This window comes from Bos javanicus, chromosome 1 (assembly GCF_032452875.1).
Source record: "Bos javanicus breed banteng chromosome 1, ARS-OSU_banteng_1.0, whole genome shotgun sequence".
NCBI classification, from domain to species: Eukaryota; Metazoa; Chordata; class Mammalia; order Artiodactyla; family Bovidae; genus Bos; species Bos javanicus.
In genome coordinates this window covers 82,955,143-82,982,223 of record NC_083868.1, presented here as the reverse complement: position 1 = coordinate 82,982,223, position 27,081 = coordinate 82,955,143, and the positions used below count along the sequence as shown (strand labels likewise).

General features: G+C 45.1%; 1 pseudogene; it reads left to right on the top strand.

The window, feature by feature from the left end:
• Nucleotides 1-777: 777 nt before the first annotated feature.
• Nucleotides 778-26,456, top strand: LOC133252738 (general transcription factor IIF subunit 1-like; annotated as a pseudogene).
• The last annotated feature ends 625 nt before the right edge of the window (nt 26,457-27,081 follow it).

Here is a 27,081-nt window from a genome sequence, read left to right as displayed (position 1 = left end):
CAGCAGGCTGCTGGAGGGCCAGGGCTTGTGAGTGACTCTCCCCATCTCTTAACTCTCAAAAGAGGCCCTGTGGCCCCACCTCTGTTGCCCACACAGGGGGAAGGCACAGGCCCCATGTGGGCCCAAGTCATCTTCAGGTAACTGAGCGCTGGCCGGGCTCCTCCCTGATGGCCGGGTTCTAGAACAGGGCGTTACTGTTACAACAGACAGGAATCTGCTCCCTTCCTCAGCCCAGAGCTTGCATCCCACTGTTAGAAGAATGCATGTGAAGTACTTGGCACCTTGGCAGTACAATAGATGGCACTTATTATCATTTATTACTACATCAACTGGGATGCCCTGGGTTTCACCAGCCAGTGAATATAAACCCAGGCTCACCACCGTTGATGGCCAAGTTCCCCACCCTCACCTGAACCCCTGTGTCCTGCCCTTCCCCAGGTCTTTCTGTGGCTATAAGGGAAGGGCTGTGACTCAGGTTCTGGATGTTGCTTTCTGCTGCACCCCTGCACTGGTGGTGTTTCCGAGCTTTGATGCTACAGCTGCAGGCCCTGACTGGGCTGCCCTGATGGAGCCACTGACACTCGGTTCCTCCTGCCCTGAGAGGCCAGGACCACGTCTGCCTCTTGTCCTGGTCACCAGGTCTTGGCTCTGCCTTCTTCCTCCTTCTCTGGATAAACCCCTTACCCCTACTCTGCACAGGGCCCTGCCTGGAGCAGGCACTGTCTTTGGGTTCTTGACATGTAGCAAAGGATACATAGAAGTGTTTAAAACCTCACAATGGAGGTCTTAAATGGAGTGGAGAGGACAACACCAAGGCCAGTGGAGACAGGAGCAGACAGACTTCCATATAGGGGAATCGGGCAGGAGGTGGCAGTTGAATCTGGTCTTGAAGGTTTAGGCATTGGAAGTGGAGGGCCCTGTGGTAAGAGATCACAAGAGGAAACTCTAGACTCAGGGACTGAAGCAGGAGGATGGGGGCGAGGCAGAAGGGAAGAAGAGGCAGGTCTGGGCAGCCAAGTAATGGGATAGGGAGTGGGGGACTTAACTATTGGACCACCCATTTCTATTGGACCAAGAGCCCCAGAGCCTGGGGCTGAGAGATGACCTGGGCAGGGGCTGTATCAGGTGAGCTGTCCCTGGGAAATGCCTGGTAGCCTCTTCTGGGATCTATTCCTGAACTGTCTGCTGTTCATATGCCTCAGGTAGACAGGAGGATAAGCAATGTCCAGTGGTATGAGGAACATGGGGTGGGGAGAAGAGACCACAGGTCAAGGGGAAGAGAAGACTGGGGCAGAAGGAGAGAGTATATGGACTGGTCTCTTTTGGGAGCAGGTGAACAACCAACTGCAGAGTGCATCATGCGAAATGCTGGGCTGGATGAAGCACAAGCTGGAATCTAGACTGCTGGGATAAATATCAATAACCTCAGATATGCAGATGACACTACCCTCAGGCAAAAAGCAAAGAAGAACTGAAGAACCTCTTGATGAAAGTGAAAGAGGTGAGTGAAAAAGCTGGCTTAAAACTCAACATTCAAAAAACTGAGATCGTGGCATCCGTTCCCATCACTTCATGGCAAATAGATGGGGAAACAGTGGAAACAGTGAGAGACATTATTTTCTTGGGCTTCAAAATCACTGCAGATGGTGACTGCAGCCATGAAATTAAAAGACGTTTGTTCCTTGGAAGTAAAGCTAAGACCAACCTAGATGGTGTATTAAAAAGCAGAGACATACTTTGTCAACAAAGGTCCATCTAGTCAAAACTATGTTTTTCCAGTAGTCTTGTATGGATGTGAGAGTTGGACCATAAAGAAAGCTGAGTGCCAAAGAATTACTGCTTTTGAACTGTGGTGATGGAGAAGACTCTTGCAAGTCCCTTGGACTGCAAGGAGATCAAACCAGTTAATCCTAAAGGAAATTAGTCCTGAATATTAATTGGAAGGACTGATGCTGAAGCTGAAGCTCCAAAACTTTGGCCACGTGATGCGAACAACTGACTCACTGGAAAAGACTCTGATGCTGGGAAAGATTGAAGGCGGGAGGAGAAGGGAACGACAGAGGATGAGATGGTTGGATGGCATCACCAACTCGATGGACATGACTTTGAACAAGCTCTGGGAGGTGGTGATGGACAGGGAAGTCTGGCTTGCTGCAGAGCACGGGGTCATGAAGAGTTGACTGAGTGACTGAACTGAATTCTGAACAACCAGCTGGATGCCCAAGCCAGAAACCAGGCCATTGTCCTGGGCTCTTCCCTTCCTCCACGCCCACAACCAGTCCCTTACCACATCCAGCCAGTTCTTCCTCCTGCAGAGGCAGACTTTCCTTTTCCTCTGACCACCCCATCTCAGCTCTCTGCTGGCCCATGAAAGCATCCTCCTGACCCTCACTGGCCTCTCCACCTCCTGGTTTCTCTTTCCCATATAGCTGCTAGAGAGGGCCTGCTAGTATTCATAGCTGACGGTGCCATTGCCCTAATGAACATTCTTCAAGTGCCTTGTGTTGGCTGCAGGTTGGAGTTACATGGCGGGGCAAACAAGATCCTGTGTGGTCTATCCCCTTCTATCACTTATACCTGCATTCCCCCACCTACCAACATTATGCTTCAGCTCCTCTGAATTCTCTGTATTTTTCTAGAACATCCCCATGCTTTTCATTGCCTTGGTCTTTTGCCAATTGATTCTCTCTGTCTGCAAAATCCCCTCCTACTTTATCTTTTTGGTAATCTTCTACCCAACACCACTTGATTAACCAGAGAAGTGACTCTATGTTTTGACTGTACTCTGCCCAGGCTCACACAAATCCAGTTCTCCATGTGTCGTATCATCTCTGCTGCACTCTGGAGCTGCTCTTCTCAGATACCTCTTCCAGAAAGGACTTGCTGCCCAGCTGCCAAGCTTTGGTGAGCTGACAGCTTCAGTTATAGTCTCCTTCAGGGTCAACCTCAGTTTTCCAGCTGACAGCGCATCCTTTCAGGGTTACCTCCAGCCAGCTGCCCAATTAGGTGGTGTCATAAGAGCCCAGCCACTTCCCCCCAGCACCAGATCCTGTAATGGGTGATGAGCAACGTGTGCAGGCAGAGACCCCAGCAGGCCTGCGTCATAGCTGGAGAATTCTCCCTGCCCACTCCAGCATCTGCCTTTTTCTTTTCACAAGTGCTACTCACCAGTGAAACTTTTAGACTCCTTACTCCATATTAGCATCTGTTTTTAGGAGTGGTTGGAGAAATTAGTCAGTAAGATGGAGTTTGGGAAATTATCACTCCATTACCCGGCTGGCAGAGGGCCAACATCCCATGTGGTAGGTGGAGTATGGACAGCCCCCAGCACAGGTTGTTGGTCCCATCACTAAATATTTCGCTGGTGGTGACCTGGGAGAATGTGTAGGTATGACGAATTAGCCTATGTGATGATTAGGCATTAAAAAGGTAGGCAGAGGCATTTGAAAGAAAAACATGTCTGTGTAATTGTACATACATGTGTGCACACACACATATGGATACTGCTGCTGCTGCTAAGTCACTTCAGTCATGTCCGACTCTGTGCGACCCCAGAGACGGCAGCCCACCAGGCTCCCCCGTCCCTGGGATTCTCCAGGCAAGAACACTGGAGTGGGTTGCCATTTCCTTCTCCAATGCATGAAAATGAAAAGTGAAAGTGAAGTCGCTCAGTCATGTCTGACTCTTATCGACCTCATGGACTGCAGCCTACCAGGCTCCTCTGTCCAAGGGATTTTCCAGGCAAGAGTACTGGAGTGGGGTGCCATTGCCTTCTCCGCACGTATGGATAAGTGGGAATGAATAGTCGGGTTGATAACCTACAGGCACATCATGAAAAGCTGAGGGCAATGAACAAGCAACTGAAAATAACTGTGAGAGCCTAAGGGTTTCTTTGGCAATTTACAAAGAATTCTTCATCTTACACAGTTGATGAAGAAAAAAGAGCTGGAGATGAAAGTCAGGATTTAATAGAGTGGCTGAGTAACATAATATGGCTCCAAAGATGGCTGAATACTCATCCAAGGCAGATCTGTGGGACCCTGATACGTGGGATGGGGATTCTGGGTAGACACCCTGGAAAGTACCAAATCCCTGAATTTCTGCCTCCGAGTGATGTGGCAGGTAATAGAGCCAGTGACTCTTGTGATCATGCCTTGTTTCCTTTGCTGCAAAGGAATTCCCTGGATAGATGTTGCATTGTCTGTATTTCCTTATTTCCTGTATTCTTTGGCTGTACCGCATGGCTTGCAGGATCTTAGTTCCCTGACCAGGGATAGAACCTGTGCCCCCTGCAGTGGAAGCACAGAGTCCTAACCACCAGACCTCCAGGAAAATCCGTGTTTCATGTATTCTTGATCCCCTGGCCTTTCAGGCCTTGATGTTGGAGAGATTGTCACCCCAGGTCTCGCTAATTCCTAGAGATAGCAAACAACTTCCCTGCAAGTGCACCTTTGATGTGAAAACCAGTTAGTCCAGAGGCCACGTTCCCAACTCTCTCCTTTATCAAACTTTCACATACGCTGTTCTAAACCATCCTATGGCCAGGTACCAATTAACTAGCATCCACCTCTATACCCCAGAGCCCAAGGAAACCTCTCAAACTATCCAACCCTAAACTTACTCAGAGTATCTACCCTGCCTTACCCATTCCTTCTCACAAGAACTCCCAAAAGGCTCAAGCCATGCTCTGCCCCTCTTCTGCCTCCTGACCAACAGTGGTGCTTCTTGAAATCTGTGAGTATAAATTTCTTCCTTCATGACACTCATTTTCATATCTGCAGGTCTCACCATACTCAAAACAAATCTTTGGGCTTCCCTGGTGGTCTAATGGTTAAGAATCTGCCTGCCAATGCAAGGAACATGGGTTCGATCCCTGGTCCAGGAAGATTCCATGTGCCATGGAGCAACTAAACCTGTCTGCCACAACTACTGAGCCCATCCATGAGCCTAGAGCCTGTGCAACATGAGAGAAGCCACCCACTTGCTACAGCTAGGGAAAATCTGTGCACAGCATCAAATACCAGTGAGCCAAAGATAAATAACTTAATAAATTTAAAAATCCTCAGTACAGTCTTAGAAAAGAGACATGTTGTACAGGATTCCTCATCTGTGAATCAGGCATTCTATAACTACTAATGCTGTATTTCATGCTTTATGTGCATGAAAGGCAAACCTACAAACCTATACCAGATGAGTTATCTATCTCTGTGAGTCAGACTGTTGACTTTGGGGATAGAAGGGACCTAGTGCAATCAACCTGCTACCGTGTGACTGGTTGGTCTCCTCAAGGAATAACACCACACTGGGCACTGGTCTCTGTTGCTGGCAGATCAGACATTCAGAGGCAGCAGCAGCTAGACTGCCTTTGGTAAGAGTGAATACATGCCATTGAGCCCTTGAGTAGCCTCTTTCTCTGCCATCATTGTTACTTGGCTCATGCGTCCATCATGATGACAGTGGGGTGGCCACAGATAAAGGTTGCCCGCGTCACTTTGTTTGCTTGGCACCTCTCCCACGGTGAATGCCTCCCTGGACCACTGCTGGTACCGAGTGCTGCAGGTTGGACTCTCCAGAACCAGTTGCAGAGAGAGTTAGGCATGCAGAGTTGGGGCAGAGATTTCACTGGAGGGCAACGAGTGTGAAAGAAAAGGGGATGGCAGGACTGAGCAGGGGCAGCCATCAGATAGAAAGGCAAATACGATAAACTGCCAGCCAGAGGGGCAGTTCCAGAGCAAAGCCTGGTACAAAGCTAGGCCCTGTGCCGCCATCTTGCTCAGTTATGGGCTGGGGCCCACCCCAATGAAACGAACAGCCGGAAGCAGCCAACAGCCACACCCCTTGAAGCTGGTCAGCACGTCTTTTTTTTTTTTGCCCACGTCATTTGTTTGACATGTGGGATCTTAGTTCCCAGACCAGGAATTAAGTGGCAGTGTCCCCTGCAGTGGCAGCACAGTCTTAACCACTGGATCGTTAGGGGAGGCTCAGCACGTCTTTTTTTTTTTTTTATTTAACTTTACAATATTGTATTGGTTTTGCCATATATCAAAATGAATCTGCCACAGGTATACATGTGTTCCCCATCCTGAACCCTCCTCCCTCCTCCCTCCCCATACCATCCCTCTGGGTCGTCCCAGTGCACCAGCCCCAAGCATCCAGTATCGTGCATCGAACCTGGACTGGCGACTCATTTCATATATGATGTTACACATATTTAAATGCCATTCTCCCAAATCATCCCACCCTCTCCCTCTCCCACAGAGTCCAAAAGACTGTTTTATACATCTGGGTCTCTTTTGCTGTCTCGTATACAGGGTTATTGTTACCATCTTTCTAAATTCCATATATATGCGTTAGTATACTGTATTGGTGTTTTTCTTTCTGGCTTACTTCACTCTGTATAATAGGCTCCAGTTTCATCCATCTCATTAGAACTGATTCAAATGTATTCTTTTTAATGGCTGAGTAATAGTCCATTGTGTATATGTACCACAGCTTTCTTATCCATTCATCTGCTGATGGACATCTAGGTTGCTTTCATGTCCTGGCTATTATAAACGGTGCTGCGATGAACATTGGGGTACACGTGTCTCTTTCGATTCTGGTTTCCTCAGTGTGTATGCCCAGCAGTGGGATTGCTGGATCATAAGGCCGTTCTATTTTCAGTTTTTTAAGGAATCTCCACACTGTTCTCCATAGTGGCTGTACTAGTTTGCATTCCCACCAACAGTGTTAAGTGGGTTCCCTTTTCTCCACACCCTCTCCAGCATTTATTGCTTGTAGACTTTTGGATCACAGCCATTCTAACTGGCGTGAAATGGTACCTCATAGTGGTTTTGATTTGCATTTCTCTGATAATGAGTGATGTTGAGCATCTTTTCATGTGTTTGTTAGCCATCTGTATGTCTTCCTTGGAGAAATGTCTATTTAGTTCTTTGGCCCATTTTTTGATTGGGTCATTTATTTTTCTGGAATTGAGCTATAGGAGTTGCTTGTATATTTTTGAGATTAGTTGTTTGTCTGTTGCTTCATTTGCTATTATTTTCTCCCATTCTGAAGGCTGTCTTTTCACCTTGCTTATAGTTTTCTTTGTTGTGAAGAAGCTATTAAGTTTAATTAGGTCCCATTTGTTTATTTTTGCTTTTATTTCCAATATTCTGGGAGGTGGGTCATAGAGGATCTTGCTGTGATGTATGTCGGAGAGTGTTTTGCCTATGTTCTCCTCCAGGAGTTTTATAGTTTCTGGTCTTACATTTAGATCTTTAATCCATTTTGAGTTTATTTTTGTGTATGGTGTTAGAAAGTGCTCTAGTTTCATTCTTTTACAAGTGGTTGACCAGTTTTCCCAGCACCACTTGTTAAAGAGATTGTCTTTAATCCATTGTATATTCTTGCCTCCTTTGTCAAAGATAAGGTGTCCATATGTGAGTGGATTTATCTCTGGGCTTTCTATTTTGTTCCATTGATCTATATTTCTGTCTTTGTCAGCACGTCTTTTCTTGAAGGAGGGTCTGGATGTGCGTCTTCTTTGTTACCAGGGGCTCAGACTCAAGAACCAGGCCTTGGGTCAGACCACAGGCATGAGACCACACCACTGAGACCATGCAGCTGGTAGCTGAGGGCAAGGGGAATTTAGAATGAAGGGTAGAGGAGGGAGGTGATGGGTCCCAGCTGTGGCCCCAAGACCAGATAGAGTGAATGGGGGTCTCTATTTCATCCCCTTAACTTCCCTCTTACACGTTTTTGTGAAAGAAGACAGGCCCCCAGAGTCTGGCCCCATGTGTGTGGAAAAGCGGGTCCATGCAGCACAAGGCACGCACTGAACGAGACACAGAGCTGCACTCCCTGCATCTCCTTTGAGAAACGTTGAGATCTGAGATGAGATGACAGCCTCAGCATCTGGGTCCACGATCCAGGTCAGCTTCCATTTTTGAGCTGAGCCCAGCCAGTGTGATCTTGACAGGGCCTGGCTGTTACTGCTCACTGAGGGACTCTGAACAGGAAACCCTGGACATCTTTGTTCCAGAGCTCCCGTGAGGCTGGCAGAAACTGACGTGTCTGCGTCGTGACATTGGTCCATCCCCAGTCCATTTGCCTCCCCTTTCTTTCCTGGCATTACTTACCAGCGGATTTTGTGCCCTCTCAGCTCAGTCAGCCTCTGCTTCTCAGAGAACGCCACTGGCACAATCTGTGTGGCATCCTCTGCTCTGCTCTTCGAGGGCACCTGTGATTGTGGTCTGACCCAATGGCCAGCTGAGCGCCCAGCATGGCTGTCAGTACTGTGCTTTGTGACTGTGCCAGGGGCACTGGGATTCTGCATGTGTTCTCAGAGAATGTATGGCCTGGGTAAACCATTTGGGGTGCAAAGAATTAAATAAGCAGCCTGAGGGTACCTTCATGAGATTATGACCCCCAGGGACAGCTGTAGGTCGGAGGAGGGTGGCCACCAGGTCCCTCAGTCCCTCTGCAGTGTGGACTCCATCTGGGCCCTATTTCCCTGAGGGCCGGGCAAGAAAAGAGAGATTCTGGGTTAGGTGCCAAAGACTGGGACAAGAAGAGGCCAGGAGAGCTGCAGTGCCTTCCAAATAAGAGCTGCAATTCAGAGAGCAGCTGGTGCCACAGAGGGACTGAGTGCTGGAGGCAGAGGGATCCTCTGCGGTCTGGCTGATGAAGTTTCTAAATAACTTTAATTGAGGTATAATTGACATGTAAAGTTATATTAGCTTCAGGTGTACAACATAATGATTCAATATCTATACATATTGCAAAACGATCACAATGCCTTGTTAACATTCATCACCACACAGAGTTTTCTCGTGATGAGAACTCTGAAGATCTACTCTTAGCAACTTTCAAATATACAATACAGTATTATTAACTGAAGTCACCATGCTGTACATTGCATCCCCATGACTTATTTATTTTCTATCAGAGGCCTTTATGGTTACAGAGCAGGACTCCCCAAAGGAGCAGAGAGATAGGAATCCAGTTGCCTCCCTCAACCCCTCCAGGCAAAGCACGATACACCATGAGAGGTACTGGGGTCTCTACCAATTACCTACACTCCAGTTACCCTATGTAATTATTGTCATCATATGTTCTATTGGGGGGAATCATGTGAAACTGCCATTTTTATAGATCAAAAAACAGTTAAATACTGGCAATTTTATTTGGTCTAATTTCATATAGAGAGTTGAATTGAACTTGTGTGCTTAGTCGCTCAGTCGTGTTAGACTCTTCGAAATCCTTTGGACTGTAGCCTGGCCAGGTTCCTCTGTACATGGGATTTCCCAGGCAAGAATACTGGAGTGAGTTGTCATTTCCTCCTCCAGGGGATCTTCCTGACCCAGGGATCGAATCCACATCTCTTGCATTGGCAGGTGGATTTTCTACCATTGAGAAGAAGTTAGAGATATACATATATTCATTCCCAGAGTAGATGTCTACTTATGGACCTTCCCATAACCACTGTTCCTAGAGCACTTCCTACTGACCAGGCATCAGACAGAAGTATTTCTGTGCATTCTATACTCACAGCAGCCCAAAGAATATGTACAATTATTATCCCAATCTTTCAGATGAAGAAGGAGGGATGAGTGACTACATCTGCCTGACCTACAAACCCATGTTCTTGACCCCTGCACAGACTGCCCTCCCGAAGCCCTTTGTGGCCTCCAGGGGCTGAAGTGGGGTTGGGGACTGCATATTTGAGTTAAAGAACTATTCAGAGAGCTCTGCAACAAGTGGTGACTATGTGACAGTCAGAGTCAGATATGTATAGAGTTTGTGTGGCCTAAAGCTTAAAAGGGATTCCCAGGTGGTGCTAGTGGTAAAGAACCCTGCTAATGCAGAAGTCATAAGAGACGCAAGTTTGATCCTTGGGTCAGGAAGTTCCCTTGGAGAAGGGAATGGCAATCCACTCCAGTATTCTTGCCTGGAGAATTCCATGGACAGAGGAGCCTGGTGGGCTACAATCCATGGGGTCGCAAAGAGTCGGACATGACTGAAGCGACTTAGCATACAAAGCTAAAGAAGCTCGTGAGACCCTCTTTTTGGAAAAATAATACCCCCCAAAATCTTACTGTTGCAGATTTTGCATAAATGTGTCCGTGTGAACATCTTGCTAAGGGCGCTCCCCTGGCCTTAGAAGGAACTTGTGCAAAGGAAGGGTGCTGTAGATAAGCTTCATTATCAAGACCTCTGATAGGTCAGTTGGTAAAGAATCTGCCTGCAATGCGGGAGACTTGGGTTTGATCTCTGAGTTGGGAAGATCCCCTGGAGAAGGGAAAGGCTACCCACTCTAGTATTCTGGCCTGGAGAATTCCATGGACTATGTAGTCCATGGGGTCACAAAGAGTCTGACATGACTGAGCGACTTTCACTTTCACTTCACTTCACTTCATCAAGGCCCCAGAGGGGCTTGTTCGGAAGCTGCTTTCACAGAGCAGGGCTGGGCAGAGGTCTCTGGTACAGCCAAGGGAAGTCTAGTAACCCTGTAAGTTCCACCTTGGACCCAGGTTGTATAAACCCAGACTCCAGGTGGCCTGTGCCTGTTCCACAGGCCAGACTCTGAAAAGGGGGTCCAGTGTCTTCAGCGTGGGGGTGGGGTGGGGTGGAGTGTGCGTGTGGAAAGCCTTACACTTTCCCGTTGGCATTTCCTTGGCTGAGAGCTCAGCAGCTCCCACTTGTGGCCACTAGGGGGAGATGCTCCTCTGGGAACTGTGTGAAGAGCCTCATCCTCTCCGTCTCCCTACCCGGACACCTAGAGTTCCTGAGTCGCTCCCGCTGTCATCGTCAGGCCCAGTTCTGCTGATGAGGCCTCATCTGCATCTTGTGGCCTCCTGTTTCAAGGAACAACTCACACGGGGAAGGGGTACAGCAGATGGAGGGAACTTGTGGATTCTCCCTGGGGGGTATGAAGGAGCAACCTTTTCTTTCTCCAGGAGACCCTGATCCTCTACAAAATTACATGAGTAAAAACTTGCTAAAAGTTTAAATCAGAAAAATAGAAAATTCAATTCACGTTTGTTTTGTTGTTGTTCAGTCGCTAAGTCACATCTGACTCTTTGCGATCCACCCTGGACTGCTAAGTCTCCTCTGTCCTACACTATCTCTTAGAGATAGCTCAAATTCATGTCCTGAGTCAATGATGCTATTTAACCATCTCATCCTCTGTCACCCCCTTCTCCTTTTGCCTTCAATCTTTCCCAGCATCAGGGTCTTGTCCAATGAGTCGGCTCTTCGCATCAGGTGGCCAAAGTATTGGAGCTTCAGCTTCAGCACCAGTCCTTCCAATGAATATTCAGGGTTGATTTCCTTTAAGATTGACTGGTTTGATCTCCTTGAAGTCTTCTCCAGCACCACAATCAGAAAGTATCAATTCTTCAGTGCTCAGCTTTCTTTATGATCCAACTCTCACACCCATACATAACTACTGGAAAAGCCATGGCTTTGACCTTTGTTGGCAAAGTTATGTCTCTGCTTTCTAATACACTGTTTAGGTTTGTCATAGCTTTTCTTCCAAGGAGCAAGCGTCTTTTAATTTCATGGCTGCAGTTACAGTCCAGAGTGATTTTGGAGCTCAAGAATGTCTATCACAGTGTCCACTTTTTCCCCTTCAATTTGCCATGAAGTGATGGGACCAGATACCATGATCTTAGTTTTTGCCAGCTTTTTCACTCTCCTCTTTAACCTTCATCAAAATGTTCTTTAAGATGTTCATCAAGTTCCTCTTCGCTTTCTGCCATTAAGGTGGTGTCATCTGCATATCTAAGGTTGTTGACATTTCTCCCAGCAATCTTGATTCCAACTTGTGATTCATTCAACCCAACATTTCACATGACGTACTCTGCATAAAAGTTAAATAAGCAGGGTAACAGTATACAGCCTTGACGTATTCCTTTCCCAATTTTGAACCAGTCCATTGTTCTATGTCCAGTTCTAACTATTGCTTCTTGACCAACATACAGGTTTCTTAGGAGACAGGTAAGATGGTTTGGTATTCCTATCTCTTTAAGAATATTCCACAGTTTGTTGTGATCCACACAGTCCAAGGTTTTTTAGCATACTCATGAAACAGAAGTAGATGTTTTCCTGAAATTCCCTTTTTTTCTCTATGATCCAGTGAATGTTGGCAATTTGATCTCTGGTTCCTCTGCCTTTTCAAAACCCAGCTTGGACACTGGAGGTTCTCAGTTCACATACTGCTGAAGCCTAGCCTAATGTTTAACTTAAGTTTAAGAATAGAGAGTGTTGAAACTTCCCTGGAGTTCAGTGGTTAAGATTCTGAGCTTCCAAGGCAAAGGGCACAGGTTTGATCCCTGACCAGGAAACTAAAATCCCCCATGCAGTGCGGCATGGCCAACAATAAATAAATTTATTGTTTATTGTTTATTGTTTATTAAGAAAAGCTAATTTCTTAAAAAAAAAAAAAAAAGGAATAGGGAGCATTAAACTATTGTGGAGTACACCTAGATTCTGTTCTGTAATTTGGGGAGGAAGATTGCCAGGCTCCAGGACTGCCGTGTCCCTACAGAGTCTGTCTCCTCATGGCTGTGAGTTCCTGGAACCTGTGACTGGTCTTTGTTCATCTGATAGCCCCTGACCCAGCACACTGGATCTCCATCAGCATTTCCAGGATGAACAAATGAGCAGAGAAGGAAGGGGACAGAAAAGGGGAGAGAAGGAAGTAATGAGAGGGATAGAGAGACAAAGACTGACTATAACTTATTCAAAAGAACTATATGTATTCTTTGCAAGACTTTAGACATAAAGAAGAGAGGGGGCTATAAAGGTGGATAAGTTGGTGTTCCTTGCACTGCAGTGATTCACTTTCTTCTGAAAAAGAAAGATATGCCACTAACAATGGTGTTGGGGTCCCAGGCGGCGCTAGAGGCAAAGAACACACCTGCCAGTGCAGGGGACATAAGAAACTGTGGTTCGAATCCTGGGTGGAGAGGATCCCCTGGAGGAGGACATGGCAACCCACTCCAGTGTTCTTGCCTAGAGAATCCCATGAACAGAGGAGCCTAGCGGGCTACAGACCTTCGGGTCTCAGAGTAGGACAGGCCTGAAGCTATTTAGCACAGAGCACACCTGGGCCCTCCACAGGGAGAGTTCTCGCACAAGGTGTGCTCCGTCCAGGGCTGTGAGCATTAAGCTATCTGTCAAAATGTTCAGAAACTTACTCGACTCTTGGCTCTTTGTAGGTGACTTGTTAGTGTGTTTGTTTATATCTCTGGAATCTTTTAACAATCTCTGTATCCCGAGTATCTTGAACCTCCACGAAAATGATGGAAGTATGCCGTGTGTGTGTGTGTTAGTCACTCAGTCATGTCCAGCTCTTTGGGACACCATGGACTGTAGCCCTCCAGGATCCTCTTTCTATGGGATTCTCCAGGCGAGAATACTGGAGTGGGTAGTCATTCCCTTCTCCAGGGGGTCTTCCTGACCCAGGGATTGAACCCTGGTCTCCTGCACTGCAGACAGATTATCATCTGAGCCACCAGAGAAGCCCAAGTATGCCTCGGTGGAGTTATTTCTCATTCATTGTTCTGTGATCTTGGATGGAAGTCAAATGTTTTTTAGCTCTAGGAAAATTTCTTGTTTTCTATTTTGAAAATACCCACCCCCCATATGTTTCTGTTTCCAGTTACTAGGGCTATTTTTAGTCAGATGTTGCAATCCTGGACTGATATCTATAGCTCTCCTCTTTTCTCTCACGTTTCCTATTTTGTCATTTTTTAAAAATTTATTTTCTCATCTACTGGTCCTATTGAAAATTTTTTCACTGATCAATTTTTAATTTCTAAGAGTGCTATCTTATTTACTGAATTATCTAGTTTTAGAGTATTCCATTCTTTTTTATGGAGAAGGCAATCTTTTTTATGCTTTTAATAGCCTTTCAAGTTTCCCTGATGATACCGTATGTATATTTTTAAGTTTTCTCTTGTTCCCCGAGTTAGCCTTGTTGTCTCCAAGGTAATTTTTCCTGTTTTTTTTTCTTTCAACTTTTTATTTAAAAAATGTTCAAACTTACACAAAGTTGAAAGAATAGTGCACTGAACACTCATATATCCTTTCCCTAATCATCAGTCATTAGTATTTTGCCACATTTACAAACTATTTTGATTTTCTGAATCATTTGTAGACATCATCATTTTAGTCCTAAGTACTTCAGCATATGTTTCTTTTAAGAATAAGGACATTTTTCTACATACCCCAAGATCATTACTACACTCCAAACACATATCACTAATTGAATAATATCTTCTGATATTCAGTTCATACTTAAATTTTACTGGGAATTCCCTGGTGGTTCACTGGTTAGGACTCCAAGATTTCACTGCATGGGGCCTGGGTTACATCCCTGACTGGATCCTGCAAGCCTTGCTGTTCAGTTCAGTTCAGTCACTCACTCATGTCCGACTCTTTGTGACCCCATGAATCGCAGCATGCCAGGCCTCCCTGTCCATCACTAACTCCCAGAGTTCACTCAGACTCACGTCCATTGAGTTGGTGATGCCATCCAGCCATCTCATCCTCTGTTGTCCCCTTCTCCTCCTGCCCCCAATCCCTCCCAGCATCAGAGTCTTTTCCAATGAGTCAACTCTTCGCATGAGGTGGCCAAAGTACTGGAGTTTCAGTTTTAGCATCATTCCTTCCAAAGAAATCCCAGGGCTGATCTTCTTCAGAATGGACTGGTTGGATCTCCTTACACCTGTTAGACTGCCTAATATTGTTCTATAGGTCACTAAGGTGCTGATCAATTTTTGCTTTTTTCTCCCTGTGATTCACTTTGGTAAGTCTATTGCCTTGCCTTCAAGTTAACTGATTTTTTTTCCTGCAGCATCTAATCTGTTCTTTGACACATTTGGCAAATTTTTATTTCTGATATTGTTTTCAATTCTAAAATTTCCATTTGATGCTTTTTAATAGTTTGCCTTTATCTACCGAATTTCTCCAATTGTTCACTCACTATGTTTAGTTTTTCCCTTTAAATCCTTGATCAATTTTATAATGGCTTTTTAAAAGTCTGTGTCAATTCCAACACCTCTTACCCTGTTTGAGTTTTTTTAAACTGTTTTTTCTCTTGATTTTTAATCACATCTTACTACTACTTCACCTGTCTAATGATTTGACCATCAAGCTGTACATGGTACATGCTACGTGATGGGATTTATGCGGCTTTCCTTTAAAGGTTGTTGAGGTTTGTTTTAGCAGGCAATTGATTTACTGGTGAATCAATTTGGTTTTTTTCTTCAAGGCTTGTTTTAAGCTTTATTAGGACTGGTCTGGAGGAGTCCTTCCTTAAGGCTAGACTAGCTCTACTCCTAAGGCGTGGCCTTTCTGAGGCCTTAATTGAATTGCATGTTTAGCCTCTCTGACTGGTTGGAACTGCTACGTCTCCCAGTCCGGTGAGACTTCTGGAATGTCTGTGCAGCTCCCAACTTCTCAATAGCTGTTCTCTGCCAGGCTTTGCAGACTCTCATTTCCCTATGCTCAGCTGAGTACTCAGTCAAACCCTTGAGGGGACCCCTACCCAGATTTCCAAAGCTCCTTCTCTTACAGCTCTCTCCTTTTCAGTACCCGGTCTCACAGATTTCAGCTGTTTAAACAGCCCTAGACTCTAATTTCTGCCTCCTCAGCTCAGTGACCCATCTTTCTTTCTTGGGCTCTACCTCTCTGTCCTGCGGTCTAGAAACTGTCTCCAGAAAGAAAGCCAGGTAATTGTGGAGCTCACATGGGTCTTTCTTCTCTTAGGAACCACTGTTCTGTATCACTGGTTGTCCCAATATCTGAAAAAGATTTCTTTATCCTTTTTGTCTAGTTTTGTAATTACTTATGGCAGGAGGGCTAGTCCAGTGCTAGCTACCCTGTCATAGCCAGAACTGTTGGAAAGTTTTAAACGCCAAATACATTCTTTTTAAAAATGCCACAAATTTTTACTTTCTTCTTTTCACTCTGGTAAATTGGATGAACAAACCTGTTTTATATTCCCTTTTTTCTTCCTTTTTGGGTACTTTTGGATTAATAAAATATTTTCTATAATTTCCTTTTCTTTCTGTTAAATTGTCAGTTATGCATTCTTTCACTATTTTAGTTTTGTAATAGTGATAATCCAATAGGATGACAATTGATTTTTCTTTGTATTTGATTTGGAAAATTTGCCAACAGAATTTTTTTCTTTACTTCTATTATAGTTTTACCTTGATACGTCTCAGACTTGACTGTTCTGGTCAGTTTTCCTATGTACACACACAGACACGTTTGACATGTAGATTTAGGTCATTTTTATTTCCAGAAAGTATTCTGGGATTATAACTTTTGGGTTAAACATGTCATATTTATTTAATTTATAATATACTTTGTATTGGTATAATTTATATAAAATAAAATTCACTTTCAAGTGTATGGTTTCATGAGTTTTGACAAGTAATACACAGTTGTGTTGGAGAAGGCAATGGCACCCACTCCAGTGCTCTTGCCTGGAGAATCCCACGGGCGGAGGAGCTTGGTAGGCTGCAGTCCATGGGGTCGCACAGAGTCAGACACGACTGAGCGACTTCACTCTCAGTTTTCACTTTCCTGCATTGGAGAAGGAAATGGCAACCCACTCCAGTGTTCTTGTCTGGAGAATCCCAGGGACGGGGGAGCCTGGTGGGCTGCCGGCTATGGGGTCGCACAGAGTCGGACACGACTGAAGTGACCTAGCAGCAGCAGCAGCACACAGTTGTGTAATCATTACTATAGTCATTACTGGACTACAGTTTTTAGTATTATTTCCATCCATTGTTTTGTTTTGCTTCTTCAGCAAATCCAGTTATGTGTATGTGTGTGCGTGCTCGGTCGCTTCAATCATGTCCAACTCTTTGCAACCCTATGGACTGCCAGGCTCCTCTGTCCATGGGATTCTCCAGGCAAGATAGCTGGAGTGGGTTGCCATGCCTCCTCCAGGGGATCTTCCCAACCCAGTGATCAAATCTGAATCTGAGCCACCTGCGTCTTCTGCATTGCAGGTGAATTCTGTAACCACTGAGCCACTGGGGAAGCCCAGATATATGTATATGCCTTTTTTGCCTGTTCTCTACAGTGATCACATTTTCTCTGATCATTTTATCCCTTTATTCACTTTTTTTCTCTTGGCTATATCCCTTATTATATTTTTAGTTGAAGTTGCATCTATTCTCCTTTGGGCATCTTGTGATTTAATCTTTATTTCTGTAATTTTTAAATTGAAAAACAATTAAAGATTTTATTGAGGTATAATTGACTCATAACATTATATTAGCTTCAGATGTGCAACACATTGAGTTAATGTCTATACATAACTTTTATTTTTTTTCCTTCTATCTCTTTTCTGAGTTTGATTAGCTCATTTCACGTCTTGATTTTTGTCTATTTCCCATCCAGAAAATTTGAATTTTGGTGTTTTATATTTTCAAGTGCCTATTTAGTAATATTTAATGTTGAATATTGTGTCACAATTTTCATCTGTTTGTGGTTTGGAGGTGAATAAAATCATCATCTGAAGGTATTGTACTCTCACTTATTATTTTCTTCTCATAGTGGCTCAGTGTACTGCTACCTGTGATTTGTTTATACAACAGTGTGTTGAATTTTCCTGGTCTGCTAATGACAGGTGTTTGTTTTGGGGGAGAAGTAAAGGACTTGGTGGTTTACTAAGATTCTTAGTTCTGGAACGCCCTTTTCTATAGATAAGTGGAGTGAGATTTCTTTAATAGTTTGTGCTGTTGTGAGGGAGAGGTTGGTGTGTCTTCTGATTCTGTGATTTTCTTTCGTTTCTGTAGGGCTCCTCTTGTCCACCATTTTCTTTCACTTCCTAGTCTCCAAGTAATGCCTCCCACTTTTAAGCTGGCTACCTCTCCCCAGGAGGGGAGCCTTCCAAAGACTGTTACTTTTGGTCCTGTGCCTTTTTGAGTCTCTCCTAGAGTCCTCAGTAGCCAATGCCCTGGCCTGCCAGCTGGCAGGCCTGTTCTCAGTCTTTCTCTCTCCCTCCTCCCTCCTTTCTTTCTTTCTCTCTCTCTCTCCCACCCCCTTCCTTTCTGTGTGTCTGCCTGCAGGTTTCTTCTACACTAAACAATCTCTTCCAACTTTACTGAGATGGCCTACATCCATGGCCAAACACACCTTTTAATTGGAATTCAGTTGCTGACTCAGCCTGGCCACGGGGCTCCTGTAGGCACCAGAGGGCATAGCAGTTGGTCTGTAGGCATCTCTGTCAGCTTCCCATCGTGTGAATCTTGCCGGTTTTCTCCCTCCAGACTTTTGGGCTACGGCCAATCTCAGGACAGCTGCAGTGCAGGGTGGTAGGCATGTCTCAGGGGGCTGCTACTGCTGCTAAGTCACCTCAGTAGTGTCCGACTCTGTACGACCCCACAGACGGCATCCCACCAGGCTCCCCCATCCCTGGGATTCTCCAGGCAAGAACACTGGAGTGGGTTGCCATTTCCTTCTCCAATGCAGGACAGTGAAAAGTGAAAGTGAAGTCACTCAGTCGTATCCGACTCTTAGCGACCCCATGGACTGCAGCCTACCAGGCTCCTCCATCCATGGGATTTTCCAGGCAAAAGTACTGGAGTGGTGTGCCATTGCCTTCTCCTTCTCAGGGGGCAGATAGAGGTAATCATAGAAATACCTTATACCTTGCTGGTAAGGTACCAGATTTGTCCCCAGGCTAACTGTCCCTTCCTGTAGGCTGGTGATGTGAGACTTCAAGGTCTTCATCACGTGAAGACTAGGTACATTCTTTTCTGCCAGCTTGGGGTGTTTAGGTCTGTGGACATCCTACTTGGCACCACCAAGCCCCTCCCTAAAAAGGAGTTCATAGATGGCAAGCAGGTCTTTCTTGGGCACGAACATTTTCAGTGGCTCAAGCGTCTGTGGCCAGAGCTGGAGAATCATTCTCAGCATTCTTCCGCTCAAGATGAGACCCTGTCTTTTCAAAATGGTGACTTTTATCCATGTTCTCCCACTGCTAGGATTCCCCCCAACCCCATCCTTCTTCCCTTCAGTCTTCACCTGATTTTCTGCTCTGAAGTGAGCTCTGGAGCCAGCTTTGCTGATATCATATGTCTAATTATCTTTTTACATGTAAATTAAAGTTTGTGTAATCTCTGCGTTGTAGTCACGGTCTAGATATAGATTTTATGTGATTTGAGTTGCTCTCCTTGTTAATTTGTATGGGTTTTAGTGGTTGTGTGAAGAGATCTGGATGTAAGAATCTATCATTATCCCATGTGAACTCTGTAGAGTCATTTTTTAAATCCTGATTTTATTTATTTTGGAAGCATTCCTCAGTTTTCCAGTGATTCTCAATTTAAGAGCATGAGACAAAAAAGCTATGAGGAGCCCTGAGTAAATGTTGAATTGGGGATGGGCTTTCCTTTGGGGTGATTGTGTGGGAGCCAGCCATTATACTGGGGGCCTCTAATGCCATAATGTGCAATTCTATTTTCTGGGCTGCTTATTTCTCTAGGGAAGGAAATTCTATTCTCCTCCCTGAAGGGTGGAAGTCTGTTTTGACCAGAGGGGAAATGGGGGAAGGGCAGAATGGAGGGGCTGTTTAAATTCTACATAGACTTTTAATTAGCCACCCTGTTTTCAACCCTATTTGCCCTCTGCTGTACTACTCTACTTGATTCCTTAGAGAACTGAACTTCTCTGACATTCTGTAGGGCGACACAGCTCTTTTCGGTATTTTTTCTCTGTGCCAATATTCAAATCTACAGCTTCCTTTATTCTGGACTTCAGTTGTCACTCCTTCTTCTGCTTCCTGTCTTCCAGAATTTTGTCAAAATCTCTTATTGGCTGATGGACCTTCCTTCTCATTCTCTTGTAGCTGTAGGTTTATCCATTTAAAAAAAATCCTTCACTTTAATTTTAGAAAGGATGTGGGAGGGAATGGAAATAAACAGAGATGTTTAATCTGCTAATTTTAATTAGAAATCTCTTCTGTTAGAGTTTTAAATGTTTAAAAGAAAAGGAGCCTCCTTGGGAAAGGAAAGAAGATGGTTGGTCTATGGTTATAGGAACCGTCAGAAGGTAGATGTGATCCTGACCATTACTCCTGGCCCAGATGCAGCCTGAGGTGGTTGGGTCTTAGGATTGAAGGAGCATCTGCCTATGGTTCGAAGCAGGACTTCTGGGTGAGGCCACAACCGAAGATCCTGCCCCCACCCCAGAGCTGAAGTGTCACATCCTACATAATGTAATGTTGAAAATGTAGTTACCTGTTATATGGGACATCTTGCCCTGTCTTTACATGTTTGTGTGCGAAGTGATACCACATATGGTGGTATCCATTCATTTGTTGATGGACCCTCAGTTGGCTTCCATATCTTGGCTACTGTAAATGATGGTGCTGTGAACACTGGGGTGCATGTATCTTTTCAGATTAGAGTTTCCACCGTTTCAGGATATATGGCCAGGAGCGGGACTGCTGGATCATGTGGTAGCTCTAGTTTTGGTTTTGTAAGGAACCTCCATACTGTTTTCCACAATGGCTTCCTCTATTTACATTCCCACCCACACTGCAAGAATGTTCCCTTTTCTTCACATACGTTTTAGCGTTTATTATCTATAAACTTTTTAATGATGGCCTTTCTGACTGGTGTGAGGTATTACCTCATTGTGGTTTTCATTTGCATTTCTCTAGCAATTAGTGATGTTGAGCATCACTAATTTCATGTGCCTCTTGATCATCTGTTTGTCTTCTTTGGAGAGATGTCTATTTAGGCTTCTGTCCATTTTTTGAGCGAGTTTTTTTTTTTATATTAAGTTGTATGAGCTGTTTGTATGTTTTGAATGTTAACCCCTTGTCAGTTGCATCATTTGGAAATATTTTGTTTCATTCTGTAGGCCTTTTTTTCCATTTTGTTGATGGTTTCTTTTGCTGTGCAAAAGCTTTTAAGTTTGATAAGGTATCACTTGTTTATTTTTGCCTTTATTTCTTTTGCCTTGGAAAACCAATCTAAGAAAATATTGGTATGATTTATGTCAGAGAATGTTCAGCCTATGTTCTCTTCTAGGAGTTTTATGGTGTCATGTATTACATTTAGGTCTTTAAACATTTTGAATTTATTTTTGTCGATGGTGTGAGGGTGTGTTCTAACTTCATTGACTTACATGTAGCTGTCTAGCTTTCCCAACAGCCCTTGCTGAAGAGACTGTCTTTTCTCCATTGTACATTCTTACCTCCTTTGTTGAAGATTAATTGACCCTACATACGTCGGTTTCAGAGAAGGCAATGGCACCCCATCCAGTACTCTTGCTTGGAAAATCCCATGGACGGAGGAACCTGTTAGGCTGCAATCCATGGGGTCGCTAAGAGTCGGACACGACTGAGCGACTTCACTTTCACTTTTCCCTTTCATGCATTGGAGAAGGAAATGGCAACCCACTGCATTGTTCTTGCCTGGAGAGTCCCAGGGACGGGGGAGCCTGGTGGGCTGCCGTCTATGGGGTCGCACAGAGTTGGACACGACTGAAGTGACTTAGCATAGCATGTAGGTTTATTTCTGGGCTTGCTATTCTGTTCCATTGGTCCTTTTGTCTGTTTTTGTGTCAATATCCTGCTCTTTGATTGCTAGAGTTTTGTAATATTGTCCTCAGTCTGGGATAATTAGGCCTTCAGCTTTGTTCTTTTTCCTCAGGATTCCTTTTGACACTGGGTCTTTTGTGGTTCCACATAAATTTTAGAATTTTTCATTTTAGTTCTGTGGAAAATGTTATGGATATTATGGTAGGGATCTCATTAAACCTGTAGATTGCTTTGGATAGTATGGCCATTTTAACAGTGTCAACAGATGATTAGATTAAGAAGATGTGGTATATATATATACAATGGAATATTACTCAACCTTAAAAAGAATAAGGACTTCCCTGGGGTGCAGTAGATAAGAATCCGCCTGCCAGTGCAAGGGACGTGGGTTCCTTCCCTGGTCCAGGGAGATTCCACATGCCTTGGAGCAACTAAGCCCCTGTGCCACAGCTCCTGAACCCATGCTTGAGAGCCTGCAAGCTGCACTACTGAAGCCTACACACTCGCCCTTGAGTCATAGCTAATGAGCCCCCTCGTGCCACAACTACTGAAGCCTGTGCTCCACGACAAGAGAAGCCACCGCAGTGAGAAACCCACACACTAAAACTAGAGAGGAGCCCCTGCTCTCCGCAACTAGAGAAAGCCTTCATGCAGCAACGAAGACTCAGTGCAGCCAAAAATAAATAAATTTTAAAAAGAATGAAAAATTGCCATCTGCAACAACATGGATGGACCTAGAGAATATCATACTAAGTGAAGAAAGTCAGACAAAGACAAATATTACATGATATCTAAAAATAATGCAGATGAATTGATATACAAAATAGAAACGGACTCACAGACATAGAAAACAAACTTGTGGTTACCAAATGGGAAAGGGAGGGAGAAAAGGATAAATTAGGAGCATGGGATTAACAGATGTAAAGTACTTTACATAAAATAGACAAGCAACAAGTATTTTCTATATAGCACAGGGAACCGTAGTCCATATCCTATAATAATATATAATGGAAAATCATCTGGAAAAAAATCTGAATCACTTTGCTGTAAACCTGAAACTAACACAATATTAGTAAGTCAACTATATTTCAATTTTTAAGAAATGTTGACTGTTTAAAAAAAGATATTTAACACTATAACATTAGATGAGATTGCCAAGGGAGTTCTATAGAAAGAGAAGTGAAAGAGTGCCCTGGAGTGCTCCAAAGTAAAGATGTACAAGTTGAAGAACCAGGAGGCTGAGAAGGAGTAGCTGGTGAGGAAGAAGGAAAACTCAGCGATTGTGGTGTGTTATTAGAGAGTATTTCCAGGATGGGGAACACATGTATACCTGTGGTGGATTCATTTTGATATTTGGCAAAACTAATACAATTATGTAAAGTTTAAAAATAAAATAAAATTAAAAAAAAAAAAAAAGAGGAAGAGGCAATGGTCTTGCAACAAGGAAGTCACTGGTGATATTGTTCCAAGACCTTCGAAAAGACCAAAGCCTGATTGAAGTGGACTCAGTAGAGAACTGGAGACAGTGAGTACAAGGGTACTTTCAAGGGGCTTTTTTTTTCTTTTTAAGGAAGGGGAGCAGAGAAATGGAATGGTAGCTAGAAGGGAAGGAAGGGCCAAGAGTTTTTCTTCAAAAATAGGAGAAATAATAGTATGATTGTATGTTTATGGGAAAGAGGAGAGAGGGAAAATCTGATGTTGTGAGAGAGAAAGAGGTAGACTTACTGGGGAGATGTCCTTGAGGTGAGGGATTGGCTTTTCTCAGGACCACGGAAGGTTTATCCGTAGTCAAGGAGGTAAGACAGAATATGCCAGCTCAGAAGCAGTAGGTGGGAGTTCAAGAGGGTTCTTTTCGGACAGATTTCATTTCCCAGTAAAACAGGAAGCAAGGTTGCAGGTAAAGAGTGAAGACAGAGAAAGTGTTGGAGGTCTGAGGGGAAAACAGGTGAATAAATCATTCAAACCTATAGGAGAGTGAAAGGATTATAGGGTGTATCAGATGAATGTCTGGCTACAGACAGTTGAGGTGTGCTTGAGGTTTGTGGTCATGAGTTTAAAGAGAAATCAGTCAGCAGTTTAATACCTTTTTCTCCAGTCAGGTTCAGGTGCATGAAGACAGGTGTGGAGGAGGTGTAGTGCTGGATTTAACTTGGTTTCTCATTTTTCTAATTGGGCATCATGAAGTGAAAGAGGGGCAGGGGAATTAGATTGTGATAAAGAGAGAAACTGTAAAAATTGGCTGAGGAAATTAAATTTGGCAGGGAGGGAAGAGGGGACATCTGGGGAAAGAGGGACTGAGAAAAATGGACTTTAGGTCCTCGTGGGGGAAAGTATTACTGGAGTCTGGTTAATAAGGGAACGAGCTAGAAATATGGAAGATGAGGGCAGGAATTGGAATTCACAACCAAGATTGTTGGCTTTAATTACTGGTAAGTGCATATCTGTAGATTTATTGTGAAGCATGTGGTGGAGGCAAGGTGGAGGACAGAATCAGGCACTGAGAATTTGGGCGTGGTAGTGGCATGGGGGAGGGATGCTCACTAACTCCTCTTGCTCAGAATCCCAGGAGTGTGTCGTGTTGTGTGTGTGTGTGCTTTGCTTAATCATTATAGTAAAAATAGAAAACACTTTAAATATGTAGAGCCCACAACTTTCATACAGCAAAAGAACAGTCATTCTTTGGCAAGAACTACCTGAGTGTGAAATATTGGTTGGCTTTCTTTGTCCAAGTCCCTAGACAGCTGTTGAAAATGATATGGGAGTAGAGTTGGAGAGCTGGGAAGTAGCTTAATAAAAGTAAAGATTGAAGCAATGTGAGTGACAAGACTGTCTGGAGAGAATGTGTACATCAAGAAGCGAACCCAAGTGTGGACTCTGGGGACAACCTATATTTACTGGGCTGTGCTGTGCTTAGTCACTCAGTCTTGTCCGACTGTTTGCGACCCCATGGATTGTAGCCCACCAGGCTCCTCTGTCTATGGGGATTCTCCAGGCAAGAATACCAGAGTGGGTTGCCATGCTGGCTTCCAGGGGATCTTGCCAACCCAGGGCCAAGTATTCCACATTGCAGGCGGATCCTTTACCTTCTGAGCCACCAGAAGTCAGGACGAACCAAAAGAGCTACATAGGACTCTGCATAACTGGGTTATCGAAGTATTGATTATCTGCGTGAGACATCATCGGCCTGATTGGGTTATCAACATGACCGGGTCATCCCATGATGACGTGACCCTCGTGATTGGATGGATATATATATTTCTGGCAGCCAGTGTGCCAGGCACAGAAGGTGCTGCCTTCAGCTTGGAGTAGCTTGTTTGGACTAGGCTTGCTGGAGAGTTTCTATTCCGATTTAGGAGCCTGCGCCGGTGCAGACGTGGCACGGGAGGCTTCCGAGGCTGACCCAGCGCTGCCTCCAGATAGCTTTTCTCAGGATCAATGGTACCCTGCCTGGACTTGGGGTCCTTGATCGAGACCAGAGACCTGATCCCTCGAGGGTGGCTTCCAGAGACCGGAGGATGCAGACCCCAGGAGGAAGCGAAAAGGACGAGGTTCCGACTGGACCCTGACCATCACCCATGGTGGCCCTCGGCCCCAGGGTCAGGATGTCACTGAGTATGTCATCCGAGTTCCCATAAACTCGATAAAGTCAACCTCGCTACTTGGAATCAGGCCCAGCTAGAATGCGACCTGAGCAACAAGAAAATTTACCAAGAGGAGGAGATGCCCAAGTTGGGAGCTGGCAGGGGTTTCCGCTGCAAGCTCGGGGAAAAGGCGCCAAGAAAGAAATATGGCATGATAGAGCACACATCCTATTACATCTTCACCAGTGCCTGATGGAGCCTTTGAGGCCTTCCCTGTGAACAACTGGTACAACTTCATGCCGCTGGCCAAAGGCCGCATGCTGACAGCCGAGGAGGAGTGGGAGAGAAGAAACCCAGTCCGGAACCATTTATGCATCAAGCAGCAGCCTAGGTGGAAGGACCAGGAGGAGGATGAGAAAGAGAAGCCAGGCTGCAAGAAAGCCACTGAGCTGCACATCCGTGACCTGGAGGGTGACCTGGAGATGTCCTCCGACGACAGCAAGGCCAGTGGAGAGGACCGTGGCTAGGGCCCCAAGGTCAAAAAGAAGGGGCCACCCAGCAAGGGGGTTTGGAAGAAGAAGAAGGGATCAGACGATGAGGCCTTTGAGGTCAGTGATAATGGTGACTTCAAGGGCCAGGAGGTGGACAACATGTCCGCCAGCCGCAGCAACTCCCAGGAGGAGCTGGAGGGCAAGCCCAAGGTCACCCAGCAGGAGGAGAGCCCCAAGGGCATGGACAAGCAGAGTATGAGCTGTAATGAGCGCCAGAAGGAGACACTGCCCCAGGAGGACAAGAAGGTGCCCATGCTGCGGGAGAAGAAGCAGAGGAAACACAGCAGCGAGGAGAGTGACATCAACAGAGAAACCTCCTTGGTGCACTTTATGTGAAGAAGATGCCCCCCAAGAGGGAGCAGAAACAGTTGGGAGGCAACAGCTGGCTGGGCACACCCAGCACCGAGGCTGACAGCATTTCCTCCACCCTTCAGGCAGCTGCCAGCAAGCTGGAGCAGGGGAAGCAGACCATCGAAATGACGGTGGCCGAAGGACTGCGACTGGACACCGGGCCCCAGAGCCTGTCAGGGAAGTCAACCCCCAGCAATGGTGACATGCAAGTGACCAAGGATGCTGGGCCTTGATACCTGAGGCGGAAGCCCATGACCCCCAAGGGCCAGCTGAGAAATTTCCAGACCAAGAAGACAGGGCTGTGTGGTGAGCAGACACCTGCTGGCTCAGATGCTCAAGTTCATGAATCCCGAGTGCAAGATGATCAATGATAAGATGCCTTGTTCCCTCGGGAATCATGCTCTGTGCAAATAAACATACTCTATTTTTAATAATAATAATAAAAATCTAATAAGAAGAATGGGAAGAAATGTAGGAGAAGGGTCCAGAAGACACAGGGAAGAAGGACTTTTCAGAGTAAGGGAGTAAGGGCCCAAAGTAAGGCACAGTCAGGTTTCTCAGGCCGAGAACGGAAGGTTGTGCAAAACGGGTTGCCAAAGCTGTGGCTGGCGTCAGAGTTGTGACCAAGAAGATCTGTGCACAAGAAGGCTCCTACATCACTCCAACCTGTTCCTGCCTTCCATCAGGTCCACATCCTTCCACAGAGACCCCATCAAGAAAGTGGTCAGCTACAATCTCTGCAAGAACATAATACAAGAGTGTTAGTGTAACAAACAGGATCTTCCCAACCCAGGGATCCAACCTGAGTCTCCTGTCTCCTGCAGCAGCAAGTGGGTTCTTTACTGCTGCACCATCTGGATATACTCCTACTATCAGCTTAATCTGAGGGTAGAGACAGGGTGTAGGTCTTACCAGTCTCTCTCCAGTGTCCACTACCAAGAAAGCTTAGCATTTGGCCAGGTAGCAAAGGAGAAATATTTTAAGGTCCAGATCAGTTATCACTGAGCTATATATACACTTGGAGCTGAAAGGCAATAAC